Raw genomic sequence first — 13,934 nt, forward strand, 5'->3', positions numbered from 1 at the left:
CTTGTATGATATTGTGTAAAAACTGCATTCAAGAAACTTATTTTGTTGTAACATATTTGTATTGTAAACCATTATGTAATGGTCGTGTGTAAACAGGATATTTTAGATTATCATTATTTGATAATCTACGTAAAGCTTTTTAAAACCTTTATCTATGAAATAAAGGTTATGGTTTGTTTTAAAAATGAATGCAGTCTTTGAAAAACGTCTCATATAGAGGTCAAAACCTCGCAACGAAATCAATTAATATGGAACGTTTTTAATCAATAAGAACGGGACATTTCAGTTGGTATCCGAGCGTTGGTCTTAGAGAACCAGAATTTTGCATTAGTGTGTCTTATCGAGTTTGTTAGGATGCATTAGTGAGTCTGGACTTTGACCGTGTTTACTTGAAAAATGATTGCTTAACAAATTTTGTTGGAAACTATATATTTTTAACATGTGAATATTATGTGATATATTAATCTCTTAACGCGTTTGATATTATGTGATAGATGGCTACCTCTAGAACAAGTCCCATTGACTCACCTAATAATAATGAAGAGTCAAATGTAAATTGGAATGATTCGTGGACTGATTCACAAGTTCCCGAAGAGGAACCGGAAGAAGAGTCGGAACCGGAAGAAGAATCGGAACCGGATGAAGAAGTAGAACCGGTGGGGGAAATAATAAAACGGTTAAGTAAAAGAAAATCCTCAACCAACCGACCAAGGTTAATTATGATCAATGGTGTTTCCGCCAAGGAAGCAAAATATTGGGAGGATTACCAATTCTCCGATGAATCGGATTCCGACGAGAATTCCGATGATGTTATAGAAATTACCCCAACTGAATTTAAAAAGGCAAAAGAAAATAATAAGGGAAAGGGCATAAAAATAGAGAAATCTAATTCCAACCCCGATGAACTTTATATGTATCGTCAACCCCCGAAGTCCTTAAGTTGTAACAATGACCCGGGAACCTCTAAACCACCAGGTTTTTCTAAACCGTTGTGGAAAACGACAGTTAGTATTAGGGGAACATCATATATCCCTAGAAACTTGGCAAAACGAACCAAAACCGAAGAAGAAGAAACGAGCGAGTCGGAATAAGATAGTTGTATTCGTGTTGTGTAATATATGTAATATAGTGTTCTTATGCTTTATGATATATGTAAAAATTGCTTGTATTAATAAGTATTTTTTTTATGAATCTAACTCTTGTCTATTTTACAGTTTAAAAACACAAAATGGATAGACAACCCAATATTTTAAGAGACCTACCCGGAGACATGATTGATGAAATCTTGTCTAGAGTCGGCCAGAATTCCTCGGCACAACTATTTAAGGCGAGATCAGTTTGTAAGACATTCGAAGAACGTTCCAAGAATGTCTTGGTTTATAAGAGACTTTCGTTTGAAAGATGGGGGATATCACATTGGGAAACCCATAAGTTACGATGTGTTTACTTTGACGCATATATTGCGGGAAACCCAAATGCTATTTTACGCAACGGGTTAAGAAATTATTTTGACTCAATATATCCAAATATTGGACTTCGTGATTTAGAAAAAGTGGCTAACATGCAACATAAAGAAGCATGTTATGCTTACGGATTAGTAATGTTCGCTTCTCACCAAAGTGAGAACAAGAACATCGGGCTACAACTATTAAACAAAACGTTTCCACAAGTGACGGAGTCGGTAATTGGGGTAAGAAATGAGGTTTTTAGATTGTTACGGGACTGTTGGACATTACGTAACCCTCGTCCATTTGACGACGTTACAACACGATGTCTTATCAACGGCCATAATGGTTATGTTCCACAAGACCAAGGATGGGAAGTAGTCCTAGTAAAACCAGAATGCATGACTTGTTTCTGGACGTATGAATTACGTGTCTTTATTGCCTTTGCTGAACGACTTGTGTACTAGCTAGAATTATCTTCACAACTATCTTGTATCAAAGTTATTGTGTGCTATATTTCATGCTTTATGTAAAATAAGCGGTATTGTAAGTTTGTAAAATATTGTATAAAAGTTTGAACGCGAAATATTATTACAATCAGTTTTTCATATAGAATTGTAGTAGTTGAATTGCATATTAGCTACTAAGTATGAACTTAACGGGTAGGTACTACCCGAATTTAAACTTATAAAACGCTAATATGAAGAAAAAGCTTTTATAAATGAGTTCATATTATGCTACGAAATACTATTAACTACTCTTAATATTCTGTATGATTAACTTGTTCCATTTGACTATTTTGAAGGAAATGGCACCGACTACTCGACACACCGTGAATATGAATGAAGAGGAATTCCGTACTTTTCTAGCTTCAAACATAGCCGCAGTACAGGCTGCGCTACATACCAACAATAACCTTGGATCTGGCAGTACAGGAAATCGTGTAGGATGCACCTACAAAGAATTCACTGCCTGCAAACCTTTGGAATTTGATGGAACCGAAGGACCGATCGGATTGAAATGGTGGACCGAGAAGGTCGAATCGGTGTTTGCCATAAGTAAGTGTACTGAAGAGGACAAAGTGAAGTACGCTACGCATACCTTCACAGGTTCTGCGTTAACATGGTGGAATACCTATCTAGAGCAAGTGGGACAAGACGATGCGTACGCACTACCGTGGTCAGCATTCAAGCACTTGATGAACGAGAAGTACCGTCCCAGAACCGAGGTCAATAAGCTCAAGACAGAACTTAGAGGGTTACGAACCCAAGGATTCGATATTACCACGTACGAAAGACGATTCACAGAATTGTGCCTATTGTGTCCGGGAGCATTCGAAGATGAGGAAGAGAAGATCGACGCGTTTGTGAAAGGATTACCGGAAAGAATCCAAGAAGATATAAGTTCACACGAGCCCACCTCTATACAGCAGGCATGTAGAATGGCTCACAAACTAGTGAACCAGATTGAAGAAAGAATTAAAGAACAGACTGCTGAAGAGGCCAATGTGAAGCAAGTCAAAAGAAAGTGGGAAAAAAACGGTGATAAGAATCACCAATACAACAACAACAGCAATTACAACAATAATCGCAACAATTATCCCAACAATTGCAACATCAATCGCAACTACAACAAACGGCCCAACAACAACAACAACAACAACAACAGCAACTACAACAATCATCCCAACAACAATAATAACCGCAACAACAACAACAATCAGAAGCAGCTATGCCAAAGGTGTGAAAAGTATCACTCGGGGTTCTGCACCCAATTTTGCAACAAGTGTAAAAGAAATGGTCATAGCGCGGCGAAGTGTGAGGTCTACGGACCAGGGGTTAATAGAACGAAAGGAACAAATGGTGTCGGAACGAGTAATGGCGGAGCAAGTAGTGTCGGAGCAAGTTATGCCAATGTAGTTTGTTATAAATGTGGAAAACTGGGCCACATTATTAGAAATTGCCCGAACCAGGAGAACACGAATGGACAAGGCCGCGGAAGAGTTTTCAATATTAATGCGGCAGAGGCACAGGAAGACCCGGAGCTTGTTACGGGTACGTTTCTTATTGACAATAAATCTGCTTACGTTTTATTTGATTCGGGTGCGGATAGAAGCTATATGAGTAGAGATTTTTGTGCTAAATTAAGTTGTCCATTGACGCCTTTGGATAGTAAATTTTTACTCGAATTAGCAAATGGTAAATTAATTTCAGCAGATAATATATGTCGGAATCGAGAAATTAAACTGGTTAGCGAAACATTTAAGATTGATTTGATACCAGTAGAGTTAGGGAGTTTTGATGTGATAATCGGTATGGACTGGTTGAAAGAAGTGAAAGCAGAGATCGTCTGTTACAAAAATGCAATTCGCATTATACGAGAAAAAGGAAAACCCTTAATGGTGTACGGAGAAAAGGGCAACACGAAGCTACATCTTATTAGTAATTTGAAGGCACAAAAACTAATAAGAAAAGGTTGCTATGCTGTTCTAGCACACGTCGAGAAAGTACAAACTGAAGAAAAGAGCATCAATGATGTTCCCATTGCAAAAGAATTTCCCGATGTATTTCCGAAAGAATTACCGGGATTACCCCCACATCGATCCGTTGAATTTCAAATAGATCTTGTACCAGGAGCTGCACCAATAGCTCGTGCTCCTTACAGACTCGCACCCAGCGAGATGAAAGAACTGCAAAGCCAATTACAAGAACTTTTAGAGCGTGGTTTCATTCGACCAAGCACATCACCGTGGGGAGCTCCTGTTTTGTTTGTCAAGAAGAAAGATGGTACATTCAGGTTGTGTATCGACTACCGAGAGTTGAACAAACTTACCATCAAGAACCGCTACCCACTACCGAGAATCGATGACTTATTTGATCAACTACAAGGCTCGTCTGTTTATTCAAAGATTGACTTACGTTCCGGGTATCATCAAATGCGGGTGAAAGAAGATGATATTCCAAAGACTGCTTTCAGAACACGTTATGGTCATTACGAGTTTATGGTCATGCCGTTTGGTTTAACTAATGCACCAGCTGTGTTCATTGACCTTATGAACCGAGTGTGTGGACCATACCTTGACAAGTTTGTCATTGTTTTCATTGATGACATACTTATTTACTCAAAGAATGACCAAGAACACGGTGAACATTTGAGAAAGGTGTTAGAAGTATTGAGGAAGGAAGAATTGTACGCTAAGTTTTCAAAGTGTGCATTTTGGTTGGAAGAAGTTCAATTCCTCGGTCACATAGTGAACAAAGAAGGTATTAAGGTGGATCCAGCAAAGATAGAAACTGTTGAAAAGTGGGAAACCCTGAAAACTCCGAAACACATACGCCAGTTTTTAGGACTAGCTGGTTACTACAGAAGGTTCATCCAAGACTTTTCCAGAATAGCAAAACCCTTGACTGCATTAACGCATAAAGGGAAGAAATTTGAATGGAAGGATGAACAACAGAAAGCGTTTCAGTTATTGAAGAAAAAGCTAACTACGGCACCTATATTGTCATTGCCTGAAGGGAATGATGATTTTGTGATTTATTGTGACGCATCAAAGCAAGGTCTCGGTTGTGTATTGTAAGACCCGATTATTTATAGTGTACATAAGTGTATATAAGTGTAATGTACGGTACTTGAAACGGGGTTCTGTTGCGCGTATTTAAAATACAAAAGGAGCTGAACTGGCAGGGTTGCGCGCCGCGCGGCCTTGTGGCGCGCCGCGCCAAATGTCTGTGACAGATCCCTTTCTCTTTTTAAATTAGATATTTTGGGGGTATTTTGGTAAATTCACATCAAGGCCGAGTTTAATGCTTGGTTCAGTAGTTTGGGAGCTCATTTACTCCCTTGTTCACCAACCCTATCACCTCCCAATTTATTTTAGTGAGAGAGTGAGTTTTAGAGAGGGAAAGCTCACTTTGAAGAGGAAGAAGAGGGTTTCTTGCTAAAGTCCAAGTTCTAAAGTTGTTCATCTCGTCATTTGCTACATTTTGATAGTTGTGGTATGCCTTAACTTTCAATTCTTGTTTTGATTTCGTGTATGGGTTAGGGTTTGTGTGAAGATGAACATTAAGACCCATTTTTGGGTAAATTGGGTGTTCTTGGGTAAATTGGGTTATGTAGGCTCAATAATGGGTTAGCTAGGGTTTTAAAAGTATTAATTGTTGTTATGAAACCCTAATTGGCTAATAATTTGCTAGAATACCTTAAGGAAGTGAAAATGGGTGTGATTTGGGTATAGATGACCCAAAGTGGGTGTATTGACTTATATTGAGTCAAACGGGTCAAAATGGACCAAGATTGGTTAACGTTAGTGTTTTGTGTTAAAATCTAGTGATTTAAAGTGTATGAAGGCCTTGAGTGCCAAGAGTTAGGGTTTTTGGTAAGAATGACCCAAATTAGGGTTAAGTGTCAAAATGGGTCAAGATGACCTAGGATGATGTGTGTTATGAGTTTAGGCCAAGTCGATTGATTGATTATATGCTTGTGAAATAGGTACGTTACCTCGGAATTCAAGCTTGGTTTAGTAATCACCGACGGCATAAGGTGAGTGGAATAATTATGCGTATGTGTATATAATGTATTTATTTGTGTTGCATGAATGTGGCATTGTCGCGTTGTTTAAGACACCACATGGTATAGAAGTGGATGTCGCGTTGTTTAAGACACCACAATGTATTGGGGTGGATGTCGCGTTGTTTAAGACACCACCCATCGTATTGAATGGCATGTGGAATCGTCGCGTTGTTTAAGACGCCACATTGGAAAGGGTGAGTGAGTCGCGTTGTTTAAGACATCACCCGGGGGATTAGTGACTACGCGTTGGTTAAGTAGCACTAACGGATGTTATGAACTCCAACGGGCTCTTAAGCACCGTTTCCCTTGTTCGAATTGGTTAACCAAGGTTATGTGATTTATGTATTGAAAGTATTTAATCATGAAATATATGCTATTGTATTACTAGCTATTGTGGTATTGCGGTTATTGGTATATGCTTAGTATTGAAGCATGCTTGATGAATTGTTAAACTCGAATATGATGTTGTGTAAGTGATGCGAGTAAGTAGATTATATATGTATATGTATAATTATTTTGCTCACTAAGCTTTGCTTACCCTCTCGTTGTTTACCTTTTCATAGGTTCGTGTGTGGACAAGGGTAAGGGCATTACCTTGGATTGAGTTTCCCGCTTCGATGATTAGGAAGCACTTTTGGGTTATGGCTTGGAGTTTGACCGAGACTTGGGTAGTTTAACCCCAAACACCATGCTCGTTGTGTCGTTTGGCAATTAAACCTTTTGTGGTCGAAACTCTAATTTGTATTAAACATTGTATTTTAAACTTAGTGGCGTTTTGGGCACGTGTGGGCCCCACTTTGTAAAACTCGCTCAAACCTTAGTTATGTGCTAGTTTTACATATATGAATGTATGGTTAAAAGCGTTTTGGCTAAAAATGTCGGGAACTAGTCAAACATTTTCGTTAAATAGACTTCCGGGGACAGCGGGCTGTCCAGGTGACTTGGCGCGCCGCGCGGCCACCTGGCGAGCCGCGCAGATTGCCTGCACCAGAAAATTTTTTTTTTTGTTTGCAATTTCGTCGTGTTTGGTCGGTTACGGTTTGGGTTGTTACAAGTGGTATCAGAGCATGGTCTAAGGGATTTAGGTGACTTGAGATAGGCGCCTAGACTTAGACTTTTGTGTGTGCATTGTACGGACTTGTAGGGCTTTGGGTCGGACCGGGTCTTGGTTAGCGCATAGGTTTATATGAACTAATCATGCGTTATTGTTTGTGTTGTATAGCAATCATCGAGCGAAATGAACGTTGTACTAGCGAGTTAACGCGACGAGCTCGCGTAGTAATGATTAGCTACCCTTACTACGGGTGCAAATCGTGTCAAGCAAGCGATGTACGACGATTGTTAAGCGAGATGGAGTGGTATGGTGTATATGTATATATGTGTCATGTCTTTAGTTTCGTTGTTTAATCTTTTCCGTTTTATAGAATGAAGATGAGAAACGGACACGACACCGATATTGGGGGCACGAGCGAGGACCCCGAGTTCACGGCCAAGGTTGAGGCCATCTTTCAACGCCAAAAGGCGGAGTTTCGCGAAGATGTTAAGAAGATGTTTCTCGAGACAATTGACGAACAAGTCGTCACTTTGGTTAAGGAGCAAATTAAGATTGCTCTTCAAGAAGAAAATGGGGGAAGGCGTGACTTTTTCTTCAAGAACTTTAGGGATGCTCAACCTCCTACTTTTGAGGGCGATCGGGACCCACTCAAGAGTGCCCGATTCATCTCCGATATGGAGGGGGCTTTCCGTACTTGTGAGTGTCCACCCGACAAGAAGACTAGGTATGGTTGTAGCATGTTAAGGGGTGACGCGAAATTGTGGTGGGATGCTAAGATCCAACTTTATAGTGAAGAACAATGTATGGACTTCACTTGGGATGAATTTAAAGCGGAGTTCTTCGATGAGTACCGAACTTCGGCCGATCTTACAAGGCTTAAGGACGAGTTACGCACCTTAAGGCAAGGGTCGATGGACTTGAACACTCTCAAATCCGTGTTCTTGTCCAAGACGCAATTTTGCCCGGAGTATGTCGGGAATGATAAAATGTTGAAAGAAGATTTCTATCGAACCTTGAATGACAGTTATCAAGAAAAGATTAGCGTAAATGTGGTGAAGAGCTTCGATGAGTTGTTTAATATGGCGAAAGGGTTTGAAGCGATTGTGTTGAGGAAGAGAAAGTATGAAGGTTCGAGTCACTCAAATTTTTCAAGCAAGAAGTCAAACTTTTCAAAGAAGGGTGCAACCGAGAGTGTCGGAAGTGTCAAGAAGAGTGCGCCGGGAGAGTTTCGTTATACTTGCCATAATTGTGGGCGAAAGGGACATATGGCCCGTGATTGCACCAATCCCTCTACTACACCCAAGTTTACTTGTTTCAATTGCGGTAAAGAAGGGCACAAACGGCCCGAGTGTCCCGAATTGCGTAATGACAATGCTAAGCGGATAGAGAAGGCAGCGGGTACGGCTAGGGGTCGTAACTACTTGATGTCTAATGAAGAAGCTAAACAATCTAATGAAGTCGTTTCAGGTACTTTCATGGTTAATTCTAATCCGGCTCGAATACTTTTTGATAGTGGTGCTAATTTGTCCTTCGTATCTCCAAGATTTGTACCTAAGTTAAATAAACCGCTAGTAAAGTTGAGTCGTCCGGTAGAAGTTGAAATAGCGGATGGCAAGACGGCACTAGTGGTTGATGTGTGTAAAAATTGCAATGTTGTGTTTGACACCGAAAGTTTCGAAATTGATCTTATTCCGATGACTTTGGGTGATTTTGATGTTGTCGTGGGTATGGATTGGCTCGATCGTTATAGAGCCGATATTTCATGCCACGACAAGTTTATTCGTGTAAAGACCCCAAGTGGGGGAGAGATGATTATTCATGGTGACAAACGAAGGAGATCGGTGCCGATATGCACTTTTGCTCGGGCACGACGTCACGTTGTTACCGGTGGTATGGCTTTCCTTGCTCATGTTGTCGACACTCGTAATGAGCCACCACCAATTCGTGAGATTCCGGTAGTTAATGAGTTTGAGGATGTCTTTCCGGATGAGTTACCGGGTGTCCCGGCGGAAAGACAAGTCGAATTTCGCATCGAGTTGGTTCCGGGGGCTACCCCCATTGCTAAAACTCCTTATCGTTTAGCGCCAACGGAGATGCAAGAGTTATTGAATCAAATTCAAGAATTGCTCGAGAAGGGTTTTATCCGACCGAGTGCTTCGCCATGGGGCGCTCCGGTCTTATTTGTGAAGAAGAAAGACGGTAGTATGCGTATGTGCATTGATTACCGTGAGTTGAATAAAGTGACGATCAAGAATCGTTATCCACTACCTAGGATCGACGATTTGTTTGATCAACTTCAAGGCGCAACGTATTTCTCTAAGATCGACCTACGGTCCGGCTATCACCAAATGCGGGTCCGTGAGGAAGATATTGAGAAAACGGCTTTCCGAACGCGTTACGGGCATTATGAATTTGTAGTTATGCCCTTCGGTCTTACGAATGCACCGGCGGCATTCATGGATCTTATGAACCGGGTGTGCCAACCTATGTTGGACAAGTCGGTTATTGTATTCATTGACGACATACTAGTCTACTCGAAAAGTATGCACGAACATGAACGTCACTTGCGTGAAGTTTTGAAGACGCTAAGAAAAGAGAAGTTGTATGCAAAGTTCTCTAAATGTGAATTTTGGCTAAGGGAGGTTCAATTCCTTGGTCACATTGTGAACGAAAGCGGTATCCAAGTGGATCCGGGGAAGATTGAGACGGTGAAGAGTTGGGGACGACCGACTACGCCCACGGAGATCCGAAGTTTTCTCGGATTGGCCGGTTATTATCGTCGGTTTATCCAAGACTTTTCTAAGATCGCCTCTCCATTAACAAAGTTGACGAGGAAGAGTGCTAAGTTCAATTGGGAAAACGAGCAAGAAATTGCTTTTCAATTATTGAAAGAGAAGTTGTGTCAAGCTCCGGTGTTAGTGTTACCGGAAGGCGTCGAAGACATGGTGGTTTATTGTGATGCTTCCTTAAATGGGCTCGGGTGCGTTCTTATGCAAAGGGGTAAAGTCATTGCTTATGCCTCTCGACAATTAAAGGAACACGAGACGAGGTACCCGACTCATGATCTTGAAATGGCGGCGGTTGTGCATGCGTTGAAAATTTGGCGCCACTACTTGTATGGTGTCAAGTGTACGATATATTCGGATCATAAGAATTTGAAACACCTTTTTACTCAAAGGGATTTGAATTATCGTCAACGTAGATGGATGGATGTGGTGAAAGATTATGATTGTGAGATACTTTACCATCCGGGTAAGGCGAATGTGGTCGCGGATGCGTTAAGTCGAAAGACTCAACATCCGGCGATACGTATAACATCGTTACGTTTGATTATCACTAACGACTTTCTTGAAAAGATGGTTGAAGACCAAATAGAGGCTTATGTTCACGATAAGCACACGGAACGAATTGTGGGCCAATCGGAGTTTATTACTATGGGTCCGCGGGGTTTGTTGTCCTTTCAAGGAAGGGTGTGGGTGCCTAAGACGGGTGATTACCGACGGGTGCTACTCGATGAAGCACATAAGTCGAAATATTCCATTCATCCGGGCGCGACGAAAATGTATCATGACTTGAAGAAAGATTATTGGTGGCCGGGCATGAAACGCGATGTTGTAAAATACGTCGAACGATGTGTTACTTGTTTGCAAGTTAAAGCCGAGCATCAAAAGCCGTATGGTAAGTTGCAACCGTTAGAAATCCCGAAGTGGAAATGGGAGCACATTACCATGGATTTTATCACTAAGTTACCTAAGACGGCGAGAACTCAATATGATTCGATTTGGGTGATCGTGGATCGGTTGACGAAAAGTGCCTTGTTTCTTCCCATTAAAGAAGCAATATCGTCGGAGGCCTTGGCTAAGTTGTTTATCAAGGAAGTGGTCTCGCGACATGGCGTTCCTATATCTATTATTTCGGATCGAGATACCCGTTTTACATCTCGATTTTGGGAAAAGTTTCATGAAGATATGGGTACACAATTAAAGTTGAGCACGGCGTATCATCCTCAAACGGACGGTCAAACCGAGCGTACGAATCAAACTTTGGAAGATATGCTACGGGCGTGCATCATTGATTTCGGTGGTAGTTGGGATGAGCATTTACCCTTGGTGGAATTCTCATACAATAATAGTTTTCATACTAGTATCGGGATGCCACCTTACGAGATGCTTTATGGCCGAAGGTGTCGAACTCCCATTTGTTGGGGAGAAGTGGGTCAAAGAGAAATCGGAAGTACCGATTTGGTTTTAGAGACGAATAACAAGATTGATATTATTCGCGAACATTTGAAAAAGGCTCAAGATAGACAAAAGTCGTATGCCGATAAACGTAGACGAACGATCGAATTCCAAGAGGGCGACATGGTAATGCTTAAGGTTTCGCCATGGAAGGGTATTATTCGATTTCGAAAACGGGGAAAGTTAGGTCCTCGGTTTATTGGACCGTTTAAAGTCTTAGCTCGTGTTGGTGAAGTTGCATATCGATTGAAATTGCCCGAAGAGCTTGCGGGGATCCATAACACGTTTCATGTTTCTCACCTCCGTAAGTGCCTTGCGGATGATTCTTCATGGATGCCTTTAGATGAAATTGAGCTAAACAATAAGTTGGAGTATGTTGAAGAGCCAATTGCAATACTTGATGAAAAGGTCAAGAGGTTGAGGCATAAGGAGGTTAGGACTTTTAAAGTTCAATGGCGGCGGAATAAGGGTTCCGAGTTCACTTGGGAACCTGAAGAGTTTGTGTTGGTTTATCTTCCCGCTTGTCATGCGGCATGGATTGCGAGGTCGCAATCCGAATAAGTGGGGAAGAGTTGTAAGACCCGATTATTTATAGTGTACATAAGTGTATATAAGTGTAATGTACGGTACTTGAAACGGGGTTCTGTTGCGCGTATTTAAAATACAAAAGGAGCTGAACTGGCAGGGTTGCGCGCCGCGCGGCCTTGTGGCGCGCCGCGCCAAATGTCTGTGACAGATCCCTTTCTCTTTTTAAATTAGATATTTTGGGGGTATTTTGGTAAATTCACATCAAGGCCGAGTTTAATGCTTGGTTCAGTAGTTTGGGAGCTCATTTACTCCCTTGTTCACCAACCCTATCACCTCCCAATTTATTTTAGTGAGAGAGTGAGTTTTAGAGAGGGAAAGCTCACTTTGAAGAGGAAGAAGAGGGTTTCTTGCTAAAGTCCAAGTTCTAAAGTTGTTCATCTCGTCATTTGCTACATTTTGATAGTTGTGGTATGCCTTAACTTTCAATTCTTGTTTTGATTTCGTGTATGGGTTAGGGTTTGTGTGAAGATGAACATTAAGACCCATTTTTGGGTAAATTGGGTGTTCTTGGGTAAATTGGGTTATGTAGGCTCAATAATGGGTTAGCTAGGGTTTTAAAAGTATTAATTGTTGTTATGAAACCCTAATTGGCTAATAATTTGCTAGAATACCTTAAGGAAGTGAAAATGGGTGTGATTTGGGTATAGATGACCCAAAGTGGGTGTATTGACTTATATTGAGTCAAACGGGTCAAAATGGACCAAGATTGGTTAACGTTAGTGTTTTGTGTTAAAATCTAGTGATTTAAAGTGTATGAAGGCCTTGAGTGCCAAGAGTTAGGGTTTTTGGTAAGAATGACCCAAATTAGGGTTAAGTGTCAAAATGGGTCAAGATGACCTAGGATGATGTGTGTTATGAGTTTAGGCCAAGTCGATTGATTGATTATATGCTTGTGAAATAGGTACGTTACCTCGGAATTCAAGCTTGGTTTAGTAATCACCGACGGCATAAGGTGAGTGGAATAATTATGCGTATGTGTATATAATGTATTTATTTGTGTTGCATGAATGTGGCATTGTCGCGTTGTTTAAGACACCACATGGTATAGAAGTGGATGTCGCGTTGTTTAAGACACCACAATGTATTGGGGTGGATGTCGCGTTGTTTAAGACACCACCCATCGTATTGAATGGCATGTGGAATCGTCGCGTTGTTTAAGACGCCACATTGGAAAGGGTGAGTGAGTCGCGTTGTTTAAGACATCACCCGGGGGATTAGTGACTACGCGTTGGTTAAGTAGCACTAACGGATGTTATGAACTCCAACGGGCTCTTAAGCACCGTTTCCCTTGTTCGAATTGGTTAACCAAGGTTATGTGATTTATGTATTGAAAGTATTTAATCATGAAATATATGCTATTGTATTACTAGCTATTGTGGTATTGCGGTTATTGGTATATGCTTAGTATTGAAGCATGCTTGATGAATTGTTAAACTCGAATATGATGTTGTGTAAGTGATGCGAGTAAGTAGATTATATATGTATATGTATAATTATTTTGCTCACTAAGCTTTGCTTACCCTCTCGTTGTTTACCTTTTCATAGGTTCGTGTGTGGACAAGGGTAAGGGCATTACCTTGGATTGAGTTTCCCGCTTCGATGATTAGGAAGCACTTTTGGGTTATGGCTTGGAGTTTGACCGAGACTTGGGTAGTTTAACCCCAAACACCATGCTCGTTGTGTCGTTTGGCAATTAAACCTTTTGTGGTCGAAACTCTAATTTGTATTAAACATTGTATTTTAAACTTAGTGGCGTTTTGGGCACGTGTGGGCCCCACTTTGTAAAACTCGCTCAAACCTTAGTTATGTGCTAGTTTTACATATATGAATGTATGGTTAAAAGCGTTTTGGCTAAAAATGTCGGGAACTAGTCAAACATTTTCGTTAAATAGACTTCCGGGGACAGCGGGCTGTCCAGGTGACTTGGCGCGCCGCGCGGCCACCTGGCGCGCCGCGCAGATTGCCTGCACCAGAAAATTTTTTTTTTTGTTTGCAATTTCGTCGTGTTTGGTCGGTTACGGTTTGGGTTGTTACATG

The sequence above is a fragment of the Rutidosis leptorrhynchoides genome, chromosome 2, assembly GCF_046630445.1.
Source record: "Rutidosis leptorrhynchoides isolate AG116_Rl617_1_P2 chromosome 2, CSIRO_AGI_Rlap_v1, whole genome shotgun sequence".
In the NCBI taxonomy this organism is placed as follows: domain Eukaryota; kingdom Viridiplantae; phylum Streptophyta; class Magnoliopsida; order Asterales; family Asteraceae; genus Rutidosis; species Rutidosis leptorrhynchoides.